This window comes from Cervus elaphus, chromosome X, assembly GCF_910594005.1.
Source record: "Cervus elaphus chromosome X, mCerEla1.1, whole genome shotgun sequence".
Classification (NCBI taxonomy): Eukaryota; Metazoa; Chordata; class Mammalia; order Artiodactyla; family Cervidae; genus Cervus; species Cervus elaphus.
Genome location: NC_057848.1, coordinates 14099014 through 14122014, shown reverse-complemented (window position 1 = coordinate 14122014; position 23001 = coordinate 14099014).

Here is a 23001-nt window from a genome sequence, read left to right as displayed (position 1 = left end):
AGGGGAGAAGAATACGAGGAGCAAGAAAAAAAAAAGCAAAATACAAAAACGAGGAGAACACAAGGGGCGAAAATCAGAGGAGGATCAAAAGTGTGGCACTACGAGGAGTAAGAGAAGTGTGAAAAACCCGAGGCGAAGAAACAGGGGAGAAGAATACGAGGAGCAAGAAAAAAAAAGCAAAATACAAAAATGAGGAGAACACAAGGGGCGAAAATCAGAGGAGGATCAACAGTATGCCACTACGAGGAGCAAGAGAAGTGTGAAAAACCCGAGGCGAAGAAACAGGGGAGAAGAATACGAGGAGCAAGAAAAAAAAAGCAAAATACAAAAACGAGGAGAACACAAGGGGCGAAAATCAGAGTAGGATCAACAGTATGCCACTACGAGGAGTAAGAGAAGTGTGAAAAAGCTGATGTGAAGAAACAGGGGAGAAGAATACGAGGAGCAAGAAAAAAAAAGCAAAATACAAAAACGAGGAGAACACAAGGGGCGAAAATCAGAGGAGGATCAACAGTATGCCACTAGGTGGAGTAAGAGAAGTGTGAAAAACCCGAGGCGAAGAAACAGGGGAGAAGAATACGAGGAGCAAGAAAAAAAAAGCAAAATACAAAAACGAGGAGAACACAAGGGGCGAAAATCAGAGGAGGATCAACAGTATGCCACTACGAGGAGCAAGGGAAGTGTGAAAAACCCGAGGCGAAGAAACAGGGGAGAAGAATACGAGGAGCAAGAAAAAAAAGCAAAATACAAAAACGAGGAGAACACAAGGGGCGAAAATCAGAGGAGGATCAACAGTATGCCACTACGTGGAGTAAGAGAAGTGTGAAAAACCCGAGGCAAAGAAACAGGGGAGAAGAATACGAGGAGCAAGAAAAAAAAAGCAAAATACAAAAACGAGGAGAACACAAGGGGCGAAAATCAGAGGAGGATCAAAAGTGTGGCACTACGTGGAGTAAGAGAAGTGTGAAAAACCCGAGGCGAAGAAACAGGGGAGAAGAATACGAGGAGCAAGAAAAAAAAAGCAAAATACAAAAACGAGGAGAACACAAGGGGCGAAAATCAGAGGAGGATCAAAAGTGTGGCACTAGGTGGAGTAAGAGAAGTGTGAAAAACCCGAGGCGAAGAAACAGGGGAGAAGAATACGAGGAGCAAGAAAAAAAAGCAAAATACAAAAACGAGGAGAACACAAGGGGCGAAAATCAGAGAAGGATCAAAATTGTGGCACTACGTGGAGTAAGAGAAGTGTGAAAAACCCGAGGCGAAGAAACAGGGGAGAAGAATACGAGGAGCAAGAAAAAAAAAGCAAAATACAAAAACGAGGAGAACACAAGGGGCGAAAATCAGAGGAGGATCAAAAGTGTGGCACTACGTGGAGTAAGAGAAGTGTGAAAAACCCGAGGCGAAGAAACAGGGGAGAAGAATATGAGGAGCAAGAAAAAAAAAGCAAAATACAAAAACGAGGAGAACACAAGGGGCGAAAATCAGAGGAGGATCAACAGTATGCCACTACGAGGAGCAAGAGAAGTGTGAAAAACCCGAGGCGAAGAAACAGAGGAGAAGAATACGAGGAGCAAAAAAAAAAGCAAAATACAAAAACGAGGAGAACACAAGGGGCGAAAATCAGAGGAGGATCAACCATATGTCACTCCGTGGAGTAAGAGAAGTGTGAAAAACCCGAGGAGAAGAAACAGGGGAGAAGAATAAGAGGAGCAAGAAAAAAAAAGCAAAATACAAAAACGACGAGAACACAAGGGGCGAAAATCAGAGGAGGATCAACAGTACGCCACTACGAGGAGCAAGAGAAGTGTGAAAAATCCGAGGCGAAGAAACAGGGGAGAAGAATACGAGGAGCAAGAAAAAAAAGCAAAATACATAAACGAGGAGAACACAAGGGGCGAAAATCAGAGGAGGATCAACAGTATGCCACTACGTGGAGTAAGAGAAGTGTGAAAAACCCGAGATGAAGAAACAGGGGAGAAGAATACGAGGAGCAACAAAAAAAAAAGCAAAATACAAAAACGAGGAGAACACAAGGGGCGAAAATCAGAGGAGGATCAAAAGTGTGGCACTACGAGGAGTAAGAGAAGTGTGAAAAACCCGAGGCGAAGAAACAGGGGAGAAGAATACGAGGAGCAAGAAAAAAGAAGCAAAATACAAAAACGAGGAGAACACAAGGGGCGAAAATCAGAGGAGGTTCAACAGTATGCCACTACGAGGAGCAAGAGAAGTGTGAAAAACCCGAGGTGAAGAAACAGGGGAGAAGAATACGAGGAGCAAGAAAAAAAAAGCAAAATACAAAAACGAGGAGAACACAAGGGGCGAAAATCAGAGTAGGATCAACAGTATGCCACTACGAGGAGTAAGAGAAGTGTGAAAAAGCTGATGTGAAGAAACAGGGGAGAAGAATACGAGGAGCAAGAAAAAAAAAGCAAAATACAAAAACGAGGAGAACACAAGGGGCGAAAATCAGAGGAGGATCAAAAGTGTGGCACTACGAGGAGTAAGAGAAGTGTGAAAAACCCGAGGCGAAGAAACAGGGGAGAAGAATACGAGGAGCAAGAAAAAAAAAGCAAAATACAAAAACGAGGAGAACACAAGGGGCGAAAATCAGAGGAGGATCAACAGTATGCCACTACGAGGAGCAAGGGAAGTGTGAAAAACCCGAGGCGAAGAAACAGGGGAGAAGAATACGAGGAGCAAGAAAAAAAAGCAAAATACAAAAACGAGGAGAACACAAGGGGCGAAAATCAGAGGAGGATCAACAGTATGCCACTACGTGGAGTAAGAGAAGTGTGAAAAACACGAGCCAAAGAAACAGGGGAGAAGAATACGAGGAGCAAGAAAAAAAAAGCAAAATACAAAAACGAGGAGAACACAAGGGGCGAAAATCAGAGGAGGATCAAAAGTGTGGCACTACGTGGAGTAAGAGAAGTGTGAAAAACCCGAGGCGAAGAAACAGGGGAGAAGAATACGAGGAGCAAGAAAAAAAAAGCAAAATACAAAAACGAGGAGAACACAAGGGGCGAAAATCAGAGGAGGATTCAAAGTGTGGCACTACGTGGAGTAAGAGAAGTGTGAAAAACCCGAGGCGAAGAAACAGGGGAGAAGAATAAGAGGAGCAAGAAAAAAAAAGCAAAATACAAAAACGAGGAGAACACAAGGGGCGAAAATCAGAGGAGGATCAAAATTGTGGCACTACGTGGAGTAAGAGAAGTGTGAAAAACACGAGGCGAAGAAACAGGGGAGAAGAATACGAGGAGCAAGAAAAAAAAGCAAAATACAAAAACGAGGAGAACACAAGGGGCGAAAATCAGAGGAGGATCAAAAGTGTGGCAATACGTGGAGTAAGAGAAGTGTGAAAAACCCGAGGCGAAGAAACAGGGGAGAAGAATACGAGGAGCAAGAAAAAGAAAGCAAAAAACAAAAAGGAGGAGAACACAAGGGGCGAAAATCAGAGGAGGATCAACAGTATGCCACTACGAGGAGCAAGAGAAGTGTGAAAAACCCGAGGCGACGAAACAGGGGAGAAGAATACGAGGAGCAAGAAAAAAAAAGTAAAATACAAAAACGAGGAGAACACAAGGGGCGAAAATCAGAGGAGGATCAAACGTGTGGCACTAGGTGGAGTAAGAGAAGCGTGAAAAACCCGAGGCGAAGAAACAGGGGAGAAGAATAAGAGGAGCAAGGAAAAAAAACCAAAATACAAAAACGAGGAGAACACAAGGGGCGAAAATCAGAGGAGGATCAAAAGTGTGGCAATACGTGGAGTAAGAGAAGTGTGAAAAACCCGAGGCGAAGAAACAGGGGAGAAGAATACGAGGAGCAAGAAAAAAAAAGCAAAATACAAAAACGAGGAGAACACAAGGGGCGAAAATCAGAGGAGGATCAACAGTATGCCACTACGAGGAGTAAGAGAAGTGTGAAAAAGCTGATGTGAAGAAACAGGGGAGAAGAATACGAGGAGCAAGAAAAAAAAAGCAAAATACAAAAACGAGGAGAACACAAGTGGCGACAATCAGAGGAGGATCAAAAGTATGCCACTACGAGGAGCAAGAGAAGTGTGAAAAACCCGAGGCGAAGAAACAGAGGAGAAGAATACGAGGAGCAAGAAAAAAAAGCAAAATACAAAAACGAGGAGAACACAAGGGGCGAAAATCAGAGGAGGATCAAAAGTGTGGCACTACGTGGAGTAAGAGAAGTGTGAAAACCCCGAGCCAAAGAAACAGGGGAGAAGAATACGAGGAGCAAGAAAAAAAAAGCAAAATACAAAAACGAGGAGAACACAAGGGGCGAAAATCAGAGGAGGATCAAAAGTGTGGCACTACGTGGAGTAAGAGAAGTGTGAAAAACCCGAGGCGAAGAAACAGGGGAGAAGAATACGAGGAGCAAGAAAAAAAAAGCAAAATACAAAAACGAGGAGAACACAAGGGGCGAAAATCAGAGGAGGATCAAAAGTGTGGCACTACGTGGAGTAAGAGAAGTGTGAAAAACCCGAGGCGAAGAAGCAGGGGAGAAGAATAAGAGGAGCAAGAAAAAAAAAGCAAAATACAAAAACGAGGAGAACACAAGGGGCGAAAATCAGAGGAGGATCAAAATTGTGGCACTACGTGGAGTAAGAGAAGTGTGAAAAACACGAGGCGAAGAAACAAGGGAGAAGAATACGAGGAGCAAGAAAAAAAAGCAAAATACAAAAACGAGGAGAACACAAGGGGCGAAAATCAGAGGAGGATCAAAAGTGTGGCATTACGTGGAGTAAGAGAAGTGTGAAAAAGCCGAGGCGAAGAAACAGGGGAGAAGAATAGGAGGAGCAAGAAAAAGAAAGCAAAATACAAAAAGGAGGAGAACACAAGGGGCGAAAATCAGAGGAGGATCAACCGTATGCCACTACGTGGAGTAAGAGAAGTGTGAAAAACCCGAGGCGAAGAAACAGGGGAGAAGAATACGAGGAGCAAGAAAAAAAAAGCAAAATACAAAAACGAGGAGAAGACAAGGGGCGAAAATCAGAGGAGGATCAACAGTATGCCACTACGAGGAGCAAGAGAAGCGTGAAAAACACGAGGTGAAGAAACAGAGGAGAAGAATACGAGGAGCAAGAAAAAAAAGCAAAATACAAAAACGAGGAGAACACAAGGGGCGAAAATCAGAGGAGGATCAACCGTATGCCACTACGTGGAGTAAGAGAAGTGTGAAAAACCCGAGGCGAAGAAACAGGGGAGAAGAATACGAGGAGCAAGAAAAAAAAAGCAAAATACAAAAACGAGGAGAACACAAGGGGCGAAAATCAGAGGAGGATCAACAGTATGCCCCTACGAGGAGCAAGAGAAGTGGGAAACACACGAGGCGAAGAAACAGGGGAGAAGAATACGAGGAGCAAGAAAAAAAAAGCAAAAAACAAAAACGAGGAGAACACAAGGGGCGAAAATCAGAGGAGGATCAACAGTATGCCACTAGGTGGAGTAAGAGAAGTGTGAAAAACCCGAGGCGAAGAAACAGGGGAGAAGAATACGAGGAGCAAGAAAAAAAAAGCAAAATACAAAAACGAGGAGAACACAAGGGGCGAAAATCAGAGGAGGATCAAAAGTGTGGCACTAGGTGGAGTAAGAAAAGTGTGAAAAACCCGAGGCGAAGTAACAGGGGAGAAGAATACGAGGAGCAAGAAAAAAAAAGCAAAATACAAAAACGAGGAGAACACAAGGGGCGAAAATCAGAGAAGGATCAACAGTATGCCACTACGAGGAGTAAGAGAAGTGTGAAAAAGCTGATGTGAAGAAACAGGGGAGAAGAATACGAGGACCAAGAAAAAAAAAGCAAAATACAAAAACGAGGAGAACACAAGGGGCGAAAATCAGAGGAGGATCAACAGTATGCCACTACGAGGAGCAAGAGAAGAATGAGAAACCCGAGGTTAAGAAACAGAGGAGAAGAATACGAGGAGCAAGAAAAAAAAGCAAAATACAAAAACGAGGAGAACACAAGGGGCGAAAATCAGAGGAGGATCAACCGTATGCCACTACGTGGAGTAAGAGAAGTGTGAAAAACCCGAGGCGAAGACGCAGGGGAGAAGAATAAGAGGAGCAAGAAAAAAAAAGCAAAATACAAAAACGAGGAGAACACAAGGGGCGAAAATCAGAGGAGGATCAAAATTGTGGCACTACGTGGAGTAAGAGAAGTGTGAAAAACCCGAGGCGAAGAAACAGGGGAGAAGAATACGAGGAGCAAGAAAAAAAGGCAAAATACAAAAACGAGGAGAACACAAGGGGCGAAAATCAGAGGAGGATCAAAAGTGTGGCATTACGTGGAGTAAGAGAAGTGTGAAAAACCCGAGGCGAAGAAACAGGGGAGAAGAATACGAGGAGCAAGAAAAAAAAAGCAAAATACAAAAAGGAGGAGAACACAAGGGGCGAAAATCAGAGGAGGATCAACAGTATGCCACTACGAGGAGTAAGAGAAGTGTGAAAAAGCTGAAGTGAAGAAACAGGGGAGAAGAATACGAGGAGCAAGAAAAAAAAAAGCAAAATACAAAAACGAGGAGAACACAAGTGGCGACAATCAGAGGAGGATCAACAGTATGCCACTACGAGGAGCAAGAGAAGTGTGAAAAACCCGAGGCGAAGAAACAGGGGAGAAGAATACGAGGAGCAAGAAAAAAAAGCAAAATACAAAAACGAGGAGAACACAAGGGGCGAAAATCAGAGGAGGATCAAAAGTGTGCCACTACGTGGAGTAAGAGAAGTGTGAAAAACCCGAGCCAAAGAAACAGGGGAGAAGAATACGAGGAGCAAGAAAAAAAAAGCAAAATACAAAAACGAGGAGAACACAAGGGGCGAAAATCAGAGGAGGAACAAAAGTGTGGCACTACGTGGAGTAAGAGAAGTGTGAAAAACCTGAGGCGAAGAAACAGGGGAGAAGAATACGAGGAGCAAGAAAAAAAAAGCAAAATACAAAAACGAGGAGAACACAAGGGGCGAAAATCAGAGGAGGATCCAAAGTGTGGCACTACGTGGAGTAAGAGAAGTGTGAAAAACCCGAGGCGAAGAAACAGGGGAGAAGAATAAGAGGAGCAAGAAAAAAAAAGCAAAATACAAAAACGAGGAGAACACAAGGGGCGAAAATCAGAGGAGGATCAAAAGTGTGGCACTACGAGTAGTAAGAGAAGTGTGAAAAAGCTGATGTGAAGAAACAGGGGAGAAGAATACGAGGAGCAAGAAAAAAAAAGCAAAATACAAAAACGAGGAGAACACAAGGGGCGAAAATCAGAGTAGGATCAACAGTATGCCACTACGAGGTGTAAGAGAAGTGTGAAAAAGCTGATGTGAAGAAACAGGGGAGAAGAATACGAGGAGCAAGGAAAAAAAAGCAAAATACAAAAACGAGGAGAACACAAGGGGCGAAAATCAGAGGAGGATCAACAGTATGCCACTACGAGGAGCAAGAGAAGTGTGAAAAACCCGAGGCGAAGAAACAGGGGAGAAGAATACGAGGAGCAAGAAAAAAAAGCAAAATACAAAAACGAGGAGAACACAAGGGGCGAAAATCAGAGGAGGATCAAAAGTGTGGCACTACGTGGAGTAAGAGACGTGTGAAAAACCGAGCCAAAGAAACAGGGGAGAAGAATACGAGGAGCAAGAAAAAAAAAGCAAAATACAAAAACGAGGAGAACACAAGTGGCGAAAATCAGAGGAGGATCAACAGTATGCCACTACGAGGAGCAAGAGAAGTGTGAAAAACCCGAGGCGAAGAAACAGGGGAGAAGAATACGAGGAGCAAGAAAAAAAAAGCAAAATACAAAAACGAGGAGAACACAAGGGGCGAAAATCAGAGTAGGATCAACAGTATGCCACTACGAGGTGTAAGAGAAGTGTGAAAAAGCTGATGTGAAGAAACAGGGGAGAAGAATACGAGGAGCAAGGAAAAAAAAGCAAAATACAAAAACGAGGAGAACACAAGGGGCGAAAATCAGAGGAGGATCAACAGTATGCCACTACGAGGAGCAAGAGAAGTGTGAAAAACCCGAGGCGAAGAAACAGGGGAGAAGAATACGAGGAGCAAGAAAAAAAAGCAAAATACAAAAACGAGGAGAACACAAGGGGCGAAAATCAGAGGAGGATCAAAAGTGTGGCACTACGTGGAGTAAGAGACGTGTGAAAAACCGAGCCAAAGAAACAGGGGAGAAGAAGACGAGGAGCAAGAAAAAAAAAGCAAAATACAAAAACGAGGAGAACACAAGGGGCGAAAATCAGAGGAGGATCAAAAGTGTGGCACTACGTGGAGTAAGAGAAGTGTGAAAAACCCGAGGCGAAGAAACAGGGGAGAAGAATACGAAGAGCAAGAAAAAAAAAGCAAAATACAAAAACGAGGAGAACACAAGGGGTGAAAATCAGAGGAGGATCCAAAGTGTGGCACTACGTGGAGTAAGAGAAGTGTGAAAAACCCGAGGCGAAGAAACAGGGGAGAAGAATACGAGGAGCAAGAAAAAAAAGCAAAATACAAAAACGAGGAGAACACAAGGGGCGAAAATCAGAGGAGGATCAACAGTATGCCACTACGAGGAGTAAGAGAAGTGTGAAAAAGCTGATGTGAAGAAACAGGGGAGAAGAATACGAGGAGCAAGAAAAAAAAAGCAAAATACAAAAACGAGGAGAACACAAGGGGCGAAAATCAGAGGAGGATCAACAGTATGCCACTACGAGGAGCAAGAGAAGTGTGAAAAACACGAGGTGAAGAAACAGAGGAGAAGAATACGAGGAGCAAGAAAAAAAAGCAAAATACAAAAACGAGGAGAACACAAGGGGCGAAAATCAGAGGAGGATCAACCGTATGACACTACGTGGAGTAAGAGAAGTGTGAAAAACCCGAGGCGAAGAAACAGGGGAGAAGAATACGAGGAGCAAGAAAAAAAAAGCAAAATACAAAAACGAGGAGAACACAAGGGGCGAAAATCAGAGGAGGATCAAAAGTGTGGCACTACGTGGAGTAAGAGAAGTGTGAAAAACCCGAGGCGAAGAAACAGGGGAGAAGAATACGAGGAGCAAGAAAAAAAAGCAAAATACAAAAACGAGGAGAACACAAGGGGCGAAAATCAGAAGAGGATCAAAAGGGTGGCACTACGTGGAGTAAGAGAAGTGTGAAAAACCCGAGGCGAAGAAACAGGGGAGAAGAATACGAGGAGCAAGAAAAAAAAAGCAAAATACAAAAACGAGGAGAACACAAGGGGCGAAAATCAGAGGAGGATCAAAAGTGTGGCACTACGTGGAGTAAGAGAAGTGTGAAAAACCCGAGGCGAAGAAACAGGGGAGAAGAATACGAGGAGCAAGAAAAAAAAAGCAAAATACAAAAACGAGGAGAACACAAGGGGCGAAAATCAGAGGAGGATCCAAAGTGTGGCACTACGTGGAGTAAGAGAAGTGTGAAAAACCCGAGGCGAAGAAACAGGGGAGAAGAATAAGAGGAGCATGAAAAAAAAAGCAAAATACAAAAACGAGGAGAACACAAGGGGCGAAAATCAGAGGAGGATCAAAAGTGTGGCACTACGAGTAGTAAGAGAAGTGTGAAAAAGCTGATGTGAAGAAACAGGGGAGAAGAATACGAGGAGCAAGAAAAAAAAAGCAAAATACAAAAACGAGGAGAACACAAGTGGCGAAAATCAGAGGAGGATCAACAGTATGCCACTACGAGGAGCAAGAGAAGTGTGAAAAACCCGAGGCGAAGAAACAGGGGAGCAGAATACGAGGAGCAAGAAAAAAAAAGCAAAATACAAAAACGAGGAGAACACAAGGGGCGAAAATCAGAGTAGGATCAACAGTATGCCACTACGAGGAGTAAGAGAAGTGTGAAAAAGCTGATGTGAAGAAACAGGGGAGAAGAATACGAGGAGCAAGGAAAAAAAAGCAAAATACAAAAACGAGGAGAACACAAGGGGCGAAAATCAGAGGAGGATCAACAGTATGCCACTACGAGGAGCAAGAGAAGTGTGAAAAACCCGAGGCGAAGAAACAGGGGAGAAGAATACGAGGAGCAAGAAAAAAAAGCAAAATACAAAAACGAGGAGAACACAAGGGGCGAAAATCAGAGGAGGATCAAAAGTGTGGCACTACGTGGAGTAAGAGACGTGTGAAAAACCGAGCCAAAGAAACAGGGGAGAAGAATACGAGGAGCAAGAAAAAAAAAGCAAAATACAAAAACGAGGAGAACACAAGGGGCGAAAATCAGAGGAGGATCAACAGTATGCCACTACGAGGAGTAAGAGAAGTGTGAAAAACCCGAGGCGAAGAAACAGGGGAGAAGAATACGAGGAGCAAGAAAAAAAAGCAAAATACAAAAACGAGGAGAACACAAGGGGCGAAAATCAGAAGAGGATCAAAAGGGTGGCACTACGTGGAGTAAGAGAAGTGTGAAAAACCCGAGGCGAAGAAACAGGGGAGAAGAATACGAGCAGCAAGAAAAAAAAAGCAAAATACAAAAACGAGGAGAACACAAGGGGTGAAAATCAGAGGAGGATCAAAAGTGTGGAACTACGTGGAGTAAGAGAAGTGTGAAAAACCCGAGGCGAAGAAACAGGGGAGAAGAATAAGAGGAGCCAGAAAAAAAAAGCAAAATACAAAAACGAGGAGAACACAAGGGGCGAAAATCAGAGGAGGATCACCAGTATGCCACTACGAGGAGTAAGAGAAGTGTGAAAAAGCTGATGTGAAGAAACAGGGGAGAAGAATACGAGGAGCAAGAAAAAAAAAGCAAAATACAAAAACGAGGAGAACACAAGGGGCGAAAATCAGAGGAGGATCAACAGTATGCCACTAGGTGGAGTAAGAGAAGTGTGAAAAACCCGAGGCGAAGAAACAGGGGAGAAGAATACGAGGAGCAAGAAAAAAAAAGCAAAATACAAAAACGAGGAGAACAAAAGAGGCGAAAATCAGAGGAGGATCAACAGTATGCCACTACGAGGAGCAAGAGAAGTGTGAAAACCCGAGGCGAAGAAACAGGGGAGAAGAATACGAGGAGCAAGAAAAAAAAAAGCAAAATACAAAAACGAGGAGAACACAAGGGGCGAAAATCAGAGGAGGATCAACAGTATGCCACTACGTGGAGTAAGAGAAGTGTGAAAAACCCGAGGCAAAGAATCAGGGGAGAAGAATACGAGGAGCAAGAAAAAAAAAGCAAAATACAAAAACGAGGAGAACACAAGGGGCGAAAATCAGAGGAGGATCAAAAGTGTGGCACTAGGTGGAGTAAGAGAAGTGTGAAAAACCCGAGGCGAAGAAACAGGGGAGAAGAATACGAGGAGCAAGAAAAAAAAAGCAAAATACAAAAACGAGGAGAACACAAGGGGCGAAAATCAGAGGAGGATCAAAAGTGTGGCACTAGGTGGAGTAAGAGAAGTGTGAAAAACCCGAGGCGAAGAAACAGGGGAGAAGAATACGAGGAGCAAGAAAAAAAAGCAAAATACAAAAACGAGGAGAACACAAGGGGCGAAAATCAGAGAAGGATCAAAATTGTGGCACTACGTGGAGTAAGAGAAGTGTGAAAAACCCAAGGCGAAGAAACAGGGGAGAAGAATACGAGGAGCAAGAAAAAAAAAGCAAAATACAAAAACGAGGAGAACACAAGGGGCGAAAATCAGAGGAGGATCAAAAGTGTGGCACTACGTGGAGTAAGAGAAGTGTGAAAAACCCGAGGCGAAGAAACAGGGGAGAAGAATACGAGGAGCAAGAAAAAAAAAGCAAAATACAAAAACGAGGAGAACACAAGGGGCGAAAATCAGAGGAGGATCAACAGTATGCCACTACGAGGAGCAAGAGAAGTGTGAAAAACCCGAGGCGAAGAAACAGAGGAGAAGAATACGAGGAGCAAGAAAAAAAAGCAAAATACAAAAACGAGGAGAACACAAGGGGCGAAAATCAGAGGAGGATCAACCATATGTCACTCCGTGGAGTAAGAGAAGTGTGAAAAACCCGAGGCGAAGAAACAGGGGAGAAGAATACGAGCAGCAAGAAAAAAAAAGCAAAATACAAAAACGAGGAGAACACAAGGGGCGAAAATCAGAGGAGGATCAAAAGTGTGGCACTACGTGGAGTAAGAGAAGTGTGAAAAACCCGAGGCGAAGAAACAGGGGAGAAGAATACGAGGAGCAAGAAAAAAAAGCAAAATACAAAAACGAGGAGAACACAAGGGGCGAAAATCAGAGGAGGATCAAAAGTGTGGCACTACGAGTAGTAAGAGAAGTGTGAAAAAGCTGATGTGAAGAAACAGGGGAGAAGAATACGAGGAGCAAGAAAAAAAAAGCAAAATACAAAAACGAGGAGAACACAAGGGGCGAAAATCAGAGGAGGATCAAAAGTGTGGCATTACGTGGAGTAAGAGAAGTGTGAAAAACCCGAGGCGAAGAAACAGGGGAGAAGAATACGAGGAGCAAGAAAAAAAAGCAAAATACAAAAACGAGGAGAACACAAGGGGCGAAAATCAGAAGAGGATCAAAAGGGTGGCACTACGTGGAGTAAGAGAAGTGTGAAAAACCCGAGGCGAAGAAACAGGGGAGAAGAATACGAGGAGCAAGAAAAAAAAAGCAAAATACAAAAACGAGGAGAACACAAGGGGCGAAAATCAGAGGAGGATCCAAAGTGTGGCACTACGTGGAGTAAGAGAAGTGTGAAAAACCCGAGGCGAAGAAACAGGGGAGAAGAATAAGAGGAGCATGAAAAAAAAAAGCAAAATACAAAAACGAGGAGAACACAAGGGGCGAAAATCAGAGGAGGATCAAAAGTGTGGCACTACGAGTAGTAAGAGAAGTGTGAAAAAGCTGATGTGAAGAAACAGGGGAGAAGAATACGAGGAGCAAGAAAAAAAAAGCAAAATACAAAAACGAGGAGAACACAAGTGGCGAAAATCAGAGGAGGATCAACAGTATGCCACTACGAGGAGCAAGAGAAGTGTGAAAAACCCGAGGCGAAGAAACAGGGGAGAAGAATAAGAGGAGCCAGAAAAAAAAAGCAAAATACAAAAACGAGGAGAACACAAGGGGCGAAAATCAGAGGAGGATCACCAGTATGCCACTACGAGGAGTAAGAGAAGTGTGAAAAAGCTGATGTGAAGAAACAGGGGAGAAGAATACGAGGAGCAAGAAAAAAAAAGCAAAATACAAAAACGAGGAGAACACAAGGGGCGAAAATCAGAGGAGGATCAACAGTATGCCACTAGGTGGAGTAAGAGAAGTGTGAAAAACCCGAGGCGAAGAAACAGGGGAGAAGAATACGAGGAGCAAGAAAAAAAAAGCAAAATACAAAAACGAGGAGAACAAAAGGGGCGAAAATCAGAGGAGGATCAACAGTATGCCACTACGAGGAGCAAGAGAAGTGTGAAAACCCGAGGCGAAGAAACAGGGGAGAAGAATACGAGGAGCAAGAAAAAAAAGCAAAATACAAAAACGAGGAGAACACAAGGGGCGAAAATCAGAGGAGGATCAACAGTATGCCACTACGTGGAGTAAGAGAAGTGTGAAAAACCCGAGGCAAAGAATCAGGGGAGAAGAATACGAGGAGCAAGAAAAAAAAAGCAAAATACAAAAACGAGGAGAACACAAGGGGCGAAAATCAGAGGAGGATCAAAAGTGTGGCACTACGTGGAGTAAGAGAAGTGTGAAAAACCCGAGGCGAAGAAACAGGGGAGAAGAATACGAGGAGCAAGAAAAAAAAAGCAAAATACAAAAACGAGGAGAACACAAGGGGCGAAAATCAGAGGAGGATCAAAAGTGTGGCACTAGGTGGAGTAAGAGAAGTGTGAAAAACCCGAGGCGAAGAAACAGGGGAGAAGAATACGAGGAGCAAGAAAAAAAAGCAAAATACAAAAACGAGGAGAACACAAGGGGCGAAAATCAGAGGAGGATCAAAATTGTGGCACTACGTGGAGTAAGAGAAGTGTGAAAAACCCGAGGCGAAGAAACAGGGGAGAAGAATACGAGGAGCAAGAAAAAAAAAGCAAAATACAAAAACGAGGAGAACACAAGGGGCGAAAATCAGAGGAGGATCAAAAGTGTGGCACTACGTGGAGTAAGAGAAGTGTGAAAAACCCGAGGCGAAGAAACAGGGGAGAAGAATACGAGGAGCAAGAAAAAAAAAGCAAAATACAAAAACGAGGAGAACACAAGGGGCGAAAATCAGAGGAGGATCAACAGTATGCCACTACGAGGAGCAAGAGAAGTGTGAAAAACCCGAGGCGAAGAAACAGAGGAGAAGAATACGAGGAGCAAGAAAAAAAAGCAAAATACAAAAACGAGGAGAACACAAGGGGCGAAAATCAGAGGAGGATCAACCATATGTCACTCCGTGGAGTAAGAGAAGTGTGAAAAACCCGAGGCGAAGAAACAGGGGAGAAGAATACGAGCAGCAAGAAAAAAAAAGCAAAATACAAAAACGAGGAGAACACAAGGGGCGAAAATCAGAGGAGGATCAAAAGTGTGGCACTACGTGGAGTAAGAGAAGTGTGAAAAACCCGAGGCGAAGAAACAGGGGAGAAGAATACGAGGAGCAAGAAAAAAAAGCAAAATACAAAAACGAGGAGAACACAAGGGGCGAAAATCAGAAGAGGATCAAAAGGGTGGCACTACGTGGAGTAAGAGAAGTGTGAAAAACCCGAGGCGAAGAAACAGGGGAGAAGAATACGAGGAGCAAGAAAAAAAAAGCAAAATACAAAAACGAGGAGAACACAAGGGGCGAAAATCAGAGGAGGATCAAAAGTGTGGCACTACGTGGAGTAAGAGAAGTGTGAAAAACCCGAGGCGAAGAAACAGGGGAGAAGAATACGAGGAGCAAGAAAAAAAAGCAAAATACAAAAACGAGGAGAACACAAGGGGCGAAAATCAGAGGAGGATCAAAAGTGTGGCACTACGAGTAGTAAGAGAAGTGTGAAAAAGCTGATGTGAAGAAACAGGGGAGAAGAATACGAGGAGCAAGAAAAAAAAAGCAAAATACAAAAACGAGGAGAACACAAGGGGCGAAAATCAGAGGAGGATCAAAAGTGTGGCACTACGTGGAGTAAGAGAAGTGTGAAAAACCCGAGGCGAAGAAACAGGGGAGAAGAATACGAGGAGCAAGAAAAAAAAGCAAAATACAAAAACGAGGAGAACACAAGGGGCGAAAATCAGAAGAGGATCAAAAGGGTGGCACTACGTGGAGTAAGAGAAGTGTGAAAAACCCGAGGCGAAGAAACAGGGGAGAAGAATACGAGGAGCAAGAAAAAAAAAGCAAAATACAAAAACGAGGAGAACACAAGGGGCGAAAATCAGAGGAGGATCCAAAGTGTGGCACTACGTGGAGTAAGAGAAGTGTGAAAAACCCGAGGCGAAGAAACAGGGGAGAAGAATAAGAGGGGCATGAAAAAAAAAAGCAAAATACAAAAACGAGGAGAACACAAGGGGCGAAAATCAGAGGAGGATCAAAAGTGTGGCACTACGAGTAGAAAGAGAAGTGTGAAAAAGCTGATGTGAAGAAACAGGGGAGAAGAATACGAGGAGCAAGAAAAAAAAAGCAAAATACAAAAACGAGGAGAACACAAGTGGCGAAAATCAGAGGAGGATCAACAGTATGCCACTACGAGGAGCAAGAGAAGTGTGAAAAACCCGAGGCGAAGAAACAGGGGAGAAGAATACGAGGAGCAAGAAAAAAAAAGCAAAATACAAAAACGAGGAGAACACAAGGGGCGAAAATCAGAGTAGGATCAACAGTATGCCACTACGAGGAGTAAGAGAAGTGTGAAAAAGCTGATGTGAAGAAACAGGGGAGAAGAATACGAGGAGCAAGGAAAAAAAAGCAAAATACAAAAACGAGGAGAACACAAGGGGCGAAAATCAGAGGAGGATCAACAGTATGCCACTACGAGGAGCAAGAGAAGTGTGAAAAACCCGAGGCGAAGAAACAGGGGAGAAGAATACGAGGAGCAAGAAAAAAAAGCAAAATACAAAAACGAGGAGAACACAAGGGGCGAAAATCAGAGGAGGATCAAAAGTGTGGCACTACGTGGAGTAAGAGACGTGTGAAAAACCGAGCCAAAGAAACAGGGGAGAAGAATACGAGGAGCAAGAAAAAAAAAGCAAAATACAAAAACGAGGAGAACACAAGGGGCGAAAATCAGAGGAGGATCAAAAGTGTGGCACTACGTGGAGTAAGAGAAGTGTGAAAAACCCGAGGCGAAGAAACAGGGGAGAAGAATACGAAGAGCAAGAAAAAAAAAGCAAAATACAAAAACGAGGAGAACACAAGGGGTGAAAATCAGAGGAGGATCCAAAGTGTGGCACTACGTGGAGTAAGAGATGTGAAAAACCCGAGGCGAAGAAACAGGGGAGAAGAATACGAGGAGCAAGAAAAAAAAAGCAAAATACAAAAACGAGGAGAACACAAGGGCCGAAAATCAGAGGAGGATCAACAGTATGCCACTACGAGGAGTAAGAGAAGTGTGAAAAACCCGAGGCGAAGAAACAGGGGAGAAGAATACGAGGAGCAAGAAAAAAAAGCAAAATACAAAAACGAGGAGAACACAAGGGGCGAAAAACAGAAGAGGATCAAAAGGATGGCACTACGTGGAGTAAGAGAAGTGTGAAAAACCCGAGGCGAAGAAACAGGGGAGAAGAATACGAGCAGCAAGAAAAAAAAAGCAAAATACAAAAACGAGGAGAACACAAGGGGCGAAAATCAGAGGAGGATCAAAAGTGTGGAACTACGTGGAGTAAGAGAAGTGTGAAAAACCCGAGGCGAAGAAACAGGGGAGAAGAATAAGAGGAGCAAGAAAAAAAAAGCAAAATACAAAAACGAGGAGAACACAAGGGGCGAAAATCAGAGGAGGATCACCAGTATGCCACTACGAGGAGTAAGAGAAGTGTGAAAAAGCTGATGTGAAGAAACAGGGGAGAAGAATACGAGGAGCAAGAAAAAAAAAGCAAAATACAAAAACGAGGAGAACACAAGGGGCGAAAATCAGAGGAGGATCAACAGTATGCCACTAGGTGGAGTAAGAGAAGTGTGAAAAACCCGAGGCGAAGAAACAGGGGAGAAGAATACGAGGAGCAAGAAAAAAAAAGCAAAATACAAAAACGAGGAGAACAAAAGGGGCGAAAATCAGAGGAGGATCAACAGTATGCCACTACGAGGAGCAAGAGAAGTGTGAAAACCCGAGGTGAAGAAACAGGGGAGAAGAATACGAGGAACAAGAAAAAAAAGCAAAATACAAAAACGAGGAGAACACAAGGGGCGAAAATCAGAGGAGGATCAACAGTATGCCACTACGTGGAGTAAGAGAAGTGTGAAAAACCCGAGGCAAAGAATCAGGGGAGAAGAATACGAGGAGCAAGAAAAAAAAAGCAAAATACAAAAACGAGGAGAACACAAGGGGCGAAAATCAGAGGAGGATCAAAAGTGTGGCACTACGTGGAGTAAGAGAAGTGTGAAAAACCCGAGGCGAAGAAACAGGGGAGAAGAATACGAGGAGCAAGAAAAAAAAAGCAAAATACAAAAACGAGGAGAACACAAGGGGCGAAAATCAGAGGAGGATCAAAAGTGTGGCACTAGGTGGAGGAAGAGAAGTGTGAAAAACCCGAGGCGAAGAAACAGGGGAGAAGAATACGAGGAGCAAGAAAAAAAAGCAAAATACAAAAACGAGGAGAACACAAGGGGCGAAAATCAGAGAAGGATCAAAATTGTGGCACTACGTGGAGTAAGAGAAGTGTGAAAAACCCAAGGCGAAGAAACAGGGGAGAAGAATACGAGGAGCAAGAAAAAAAAAGCAAAATACAAAAACGAGGAGAACACAAGGGGCGAAAATCAGAGGAGGATCAAAAGTGTGGCACTACGTGGAGTAAGAGAAGTGTGAAAAACCCGAGGCGAAGAAACAGGGGAGAAGAATACGAGGAGCAAGAAAAAAAAAGCAAAATACAAAAACGAGGAGAACACAAGGGGCGAAAATCAGAGGAGGATCAACAGTATGCCACTACGAGGAGCAAGAGAAGTGTGAAAAACCCGAGGCGAAGAAACAGAGGAGAAGAATACGAGGAGCAAGAAAAAAAAGCAAAATACAAAAACGAGGAGAAAACAAGGGGCGAAAATCAGAGGAGGATCAACCATATGTCACTCCGTGGAGTAAGAGAAGTGTGAAAAACCCGAGGCGAAGAAACAGGGGAGAAGAATAAGAGGAGCAAGAAAAAAAAAGCAAAATACAAAAACGACGAGAACACAAGGGGCGAAAATCAGAGGAGGATCAACAGTACGCCACTACGAGGAGCAAGAGAAGTGTGAAAAATCCGAGGCGAAGAAACAGGGGAGAAGAATACGAGGAGCAAGAAAAAAAAAGCAAAATACAAAAATGAGGAGAACAAAAGGGGCGAAAATCAGAGGAGGATCAACAGTATGCCACTACGAGGAGCAAGAGAAGTGTGAAAACCCGAGGCGAAGAAACAGGGGAGAAGAATACGAGGAGCAAGAAAAAAAAGCAAAATACAAAAACGAGGAGAACACAAGGGGCGAAAATCAGAGGAGGATCAACAGTATGCCACTACGTGGAGTAAGAGAAGTGTGAAAAATCCGAGGCAAAGAATCAGGGGAGAAGAATACGAGGAGCAAGAAAAAAAAAGCAAAATACAAAAACGAGGAGAACACAAGGGGCGAAAATCAGAGGAGGATCAAAAGTGTGGCACTACGTGGAGTAAGAGAAGTGTGAAAAACCCGAGGCGAAGAAACAGGGGAGAAGAATACGAGGAGCAAGAAAAAAAAAGCAAAATACAAAAACGAGGAGAACACAAGGGGCGAAAATCAGAGGAGGATCAAAAGTGTGGCACTAGGTGGAGTAAGAGAAGTGTGAAAAACCCGAGGCGAAGAAACAGGGGAGAAGAATACGAGGAGCAAGAAAAAAAAGCAAAATACAAAAACGAGGAGAACACAAGGGGCGAAAATCAGAGAAGGATCAAAATTGTGGCACTACGTGGAGTAAGAGAAGTGTGAAAAACCCAAGGCGAAGAAACAGGGGAGAAGAATACGAGGAGCAAGAAAAAAAAAGCAAAATACAAAAACGAGGAGAACACAAGGGGCGAAAATCAGAGGAGGATCAAAAGTGTGGCACTACGTGGAGTAAGAGAAGTGTGAAAAACCCGAGGCGAAGAAACAGGGGAGAAGAATACGAGGAGCAAGAAAAAAAAAGCAAAATACAAAAACGAGGAGAACACAAGGGGCGAAAATCAGAGGAGGATCAACAGTATGCCACTACGAGGAGCAAGAGAAGTGTGAAAAACCCGAGGCGAAGAAACAGAGGAGAAGAATACGAGGAGCAAGAAAAAAAAGCAAAATACAAAAACGAGGAGAACACAAGGGGCGAAAATCAGAGGAGGATCAACCATATGTCACTCCGTGGAGTAAGAGAAGTGTGAAAAACCCGAGGCGAAGAAACAGGGGAGAAGAATAAGAGGAGCAAGAAAAAAAAAGCAAAATACAAAAACGACGAGAACACAAGGGGCGAAAATCAGAGGAGGATCAACAGTACGCCACTACGAGGAGCAAGAGAAGTGTGAAAAATCCGAGGCGAAGAAACAGGGGAGAAGAATACGAGGAGCAAGAAAAAAAAGCAAAATACATAAACGAGGAGAACACAAGGGGCGAAAATCAGAGGAGGATCAACAGTATGCCACTACGAGGAGCAAGAGAAGTGTGAAAAACCCGAGGCGAAGAAACAGGGGAGAAGAATAAGAGGAGCAAGAAAAAAAAAGCAAAATACAAAAACGAGGAGAACACAAGGGGCGAAAATCAGAGTAGGATCAACAGTATGCCACTACGAGGAGTAAGAGAAGTGTGAAAAAGCTGATGTGAAGAAACAGGGGAGAAGAATACGAGGAGCAAGAAAAAAAAAGCAAAATACAAAAACGAGGAGAACACAAGGGGCGAAAATCAGAGGAGGATCAACAGTATGCCACTAGGTGGAGTAAGAGAAGTGTGAAAAACCCGAGGCGAAGAAACAGGGGAGAAGAATACGAGGAGCAAGAAAAAAAAAGCAAAATACAAAAACGAGGAGAACACAAGGGGCGAAAATCAGAGGAGGATCAACAGTATGCCACTACGAGGAGCAAGGGAAGTGTGAAAAACCCGAGGCGAAGAAACAGGGGAGAAGAATACGAGGAGTAAGAAAAAAAAAGCAAAATACAAAAAAGAGGAGAACACAAGGGGCGAAAATCAGAGGAGGATCAGAAGTGTGGCACTAGGTGGAGTAAGAGAAGTGTGAAAAACCCGAGGCGAAGAAACAGGGGAGAAGAATACGAGGAGTAAGAAAAAAAAAGCAAAATACAAAAAAGAGGAGAACACAAGGGGCGAAAATCAGAGGAGGATCAGAAGTATGGCACTAGGTGGAGTAAGAGAAGTGTGAAAAACCCGAGGCGAAGAAACAGGGGAGAAGAATACGAGGAGCAAGAAAAAAAAAGCAAAATACAAAAACGAGGAGAACACAAGGGGCGAAAATCAGAGGAGGATCAACAGTATGCCACTACGTGGAGTAAGAGAAGTGTGAAAAACCCGAGGCGAAGAAACAGGGGAGAAGAATACGAGGAGCAAGAAAAAAAAAGCAAAATACAAAAACGAGGAGAACAAAAGAGGCGAAAATCAGAGGAGGATCAACAGTATGCCACTACGAGGAGCAAGAGAAGTGTGAAAACCCGAGGCGAAGAAACAGGGGAGAAGAATACGAGGAGCAAGAAAAAAAAGCAAAATACAAAAACGAGGAGAACACAAGGGGCGAAAATCAGAGGAGGATCAACAGTATGCCACTACGTGGAGTAAGAGAAGTGTGAAAAACCCGAGGCAAAGAATCAGGGGAGAAGAATACGAGGAGCAAGAAAAAAAAAGCAAAATACAAAAACGAGGAGAACACAAGGGGCGAAAATCAGAGGAGGATCAAAAGTGTGGCACTAGGTGGAGTAAGAGAAGTGTGAAAAACCCGAGGCGAAGAAACAGGGGAGAAGAATACGAGGAGCAAGAAAAAAAAAGCAAAATACAAAAACGAGGAGAACACAAGGGGCGAAAATCAGAGGAGGATCAAAAGTGTGGCACTAGGTGGAGTAAGAGAAGTGTGAAAAACCCGAGGCGAAGAAACAGGGGAGAAGAATACGAGGAGCAAGAAAAAAAAGCAAAATACAAAAACGAGGAGAACACAAGGGGCGAAAATCAGAGAAGGATCAAAATTGTGGCACTACGTGGAGTAAGAGAAGTGTGAAAAACCCAGGGCGAAGAAACAGGGGAGAAGAATACGAGGAGCAAGAAAAAAAAAGCAAAATACAAAAACGAGGAGAACACAAGGGGCGAAAATCAGAGGAGGATCAAAAGTGTGGCACTACGTGGAGTAAGAGAAGTGTGAAAAACCCGAGGCGAAGAAACAGGGGAGAAGAATACGAGGAGCAAGAAAAAAAAAGCAAAATACAAAAACGAGGAGAACACAAGGGGCGAAAATCAGAGGAGGATCAACAGTATGCCACTACGAGGAGCAAGAGAAGTGTGAAAAACCCGAGGCGAAGAAACAGAGGAGAAGAATACGAGGAGCAAGAAAAAAAAGCAAAATACAAAAACGAGGAGAACACAAGGGGCGAAAATCAGAGGAGGATCAACCATATGTCACTCCGTGGAGTAAGAGAAGTGTGAAAAACCCGAGGCGAAGAAACAGGGGAGAAGAATACGAGGAGCAAGAAAAAAAAAGCAAAATACAAAAACGAGGAGAACACAAGGGGCGAAAATCAGAGGAGGATCAAAAGTGTGGCACTAGGTGGAGTAAGAGAAGTGTGAAAAACCCGAGGCGAAGAAACAGGGGAGAAGAATACGAGGAGCAAGAAAAAAAAGCAAAATACAAAAACGAGGAGAACACAAGGGGCGAAAATCAGAGGAGGATCAAAAGTGTGGCACTACGAGTAGTAAGAGAAGTGTGAAAAAGCTGATGTGAAGAAACAGGGGAGAAGAATACGAGGAGCAAGAAAAAAAAAGCAAAATACAAAAACGAGGAGAACACAAGGGGCGAAAATCAGAGGAGGATCAAAAGTGTGGCACTACGTGGAGTAAGAGAAGTGTGAAAAACCCGAGGCGAAGAAACAGGGGAGAAGAATACGAGGAGCAAGAAAAAAAAGCAAAATACAAAAACGAGGAGAACACAAGGGGCGAAAATCAGAAGAGGATCAAAAGGGTGGCACTACGTGGAGTAAGAGAAGTGTGAAAAACCCGAGGCGAAGAAACAGGGGAGAAGAATACGAGGAGCAAGAAAAAAAAAGCAAAATACAAAAACGAGGAGAACACAAGGGGCGAAAATCAGAGGAGGATCCAAAGTGTGGCACTACGTGGAGTAAGAGAAGTGTGAAAAACCCGAGGCGAAGAAACAGGGGAGAAGAATAAGAGGAGCATGAAAAAAAAAAGCAAAATACAAAAACGAGGAGAACACAAGGGGCGAAAATCAGAGGAGGATCAAAAGTGTGGCACTACGAGTAGTAAGAGAAGTGTGAAAAAGCTGATGTGAAGAAACAGGGGAGAAGAATACGAGGAGCAAGAAAAAAAAAGCAAAATACAAAAACGAGGAGAACACAAGTGGCGAAAATCAGAGGAGGATCAACAGTATGCCACTACGAGGAGCAAGAGAAGTGTGAAAAACCCGAGGCGAAGAAACAGGGGAGAAGAATAAGAGGAGCCAGAAAAAAAAAGCAAAATACAAAAACGAGGAGAACACAAGGGGCGAAAATCAGAGGAGGATCACCAGTATGCCACTACGAGGAGTAAGAGAAGTGTGAAAAAGCTGATGTGAAGAAACAGGGGAGAAGAATACGAGGAGCAAGAAAAAAAAAGCAAAATACAAAAACGAGGAGAACACAAGGGGCGAAAATCAGAGGAGGATCAACAGTATGCCACTAGGTGGAGTAAGAGAAGTGTGAAAAACCCGACGCGAAGAAACAGGGGAGAAGAATACGAGGAGCAAGAAAAAAAAAGCAAAATACAAAAACGAGGAGAACAAAAGGGG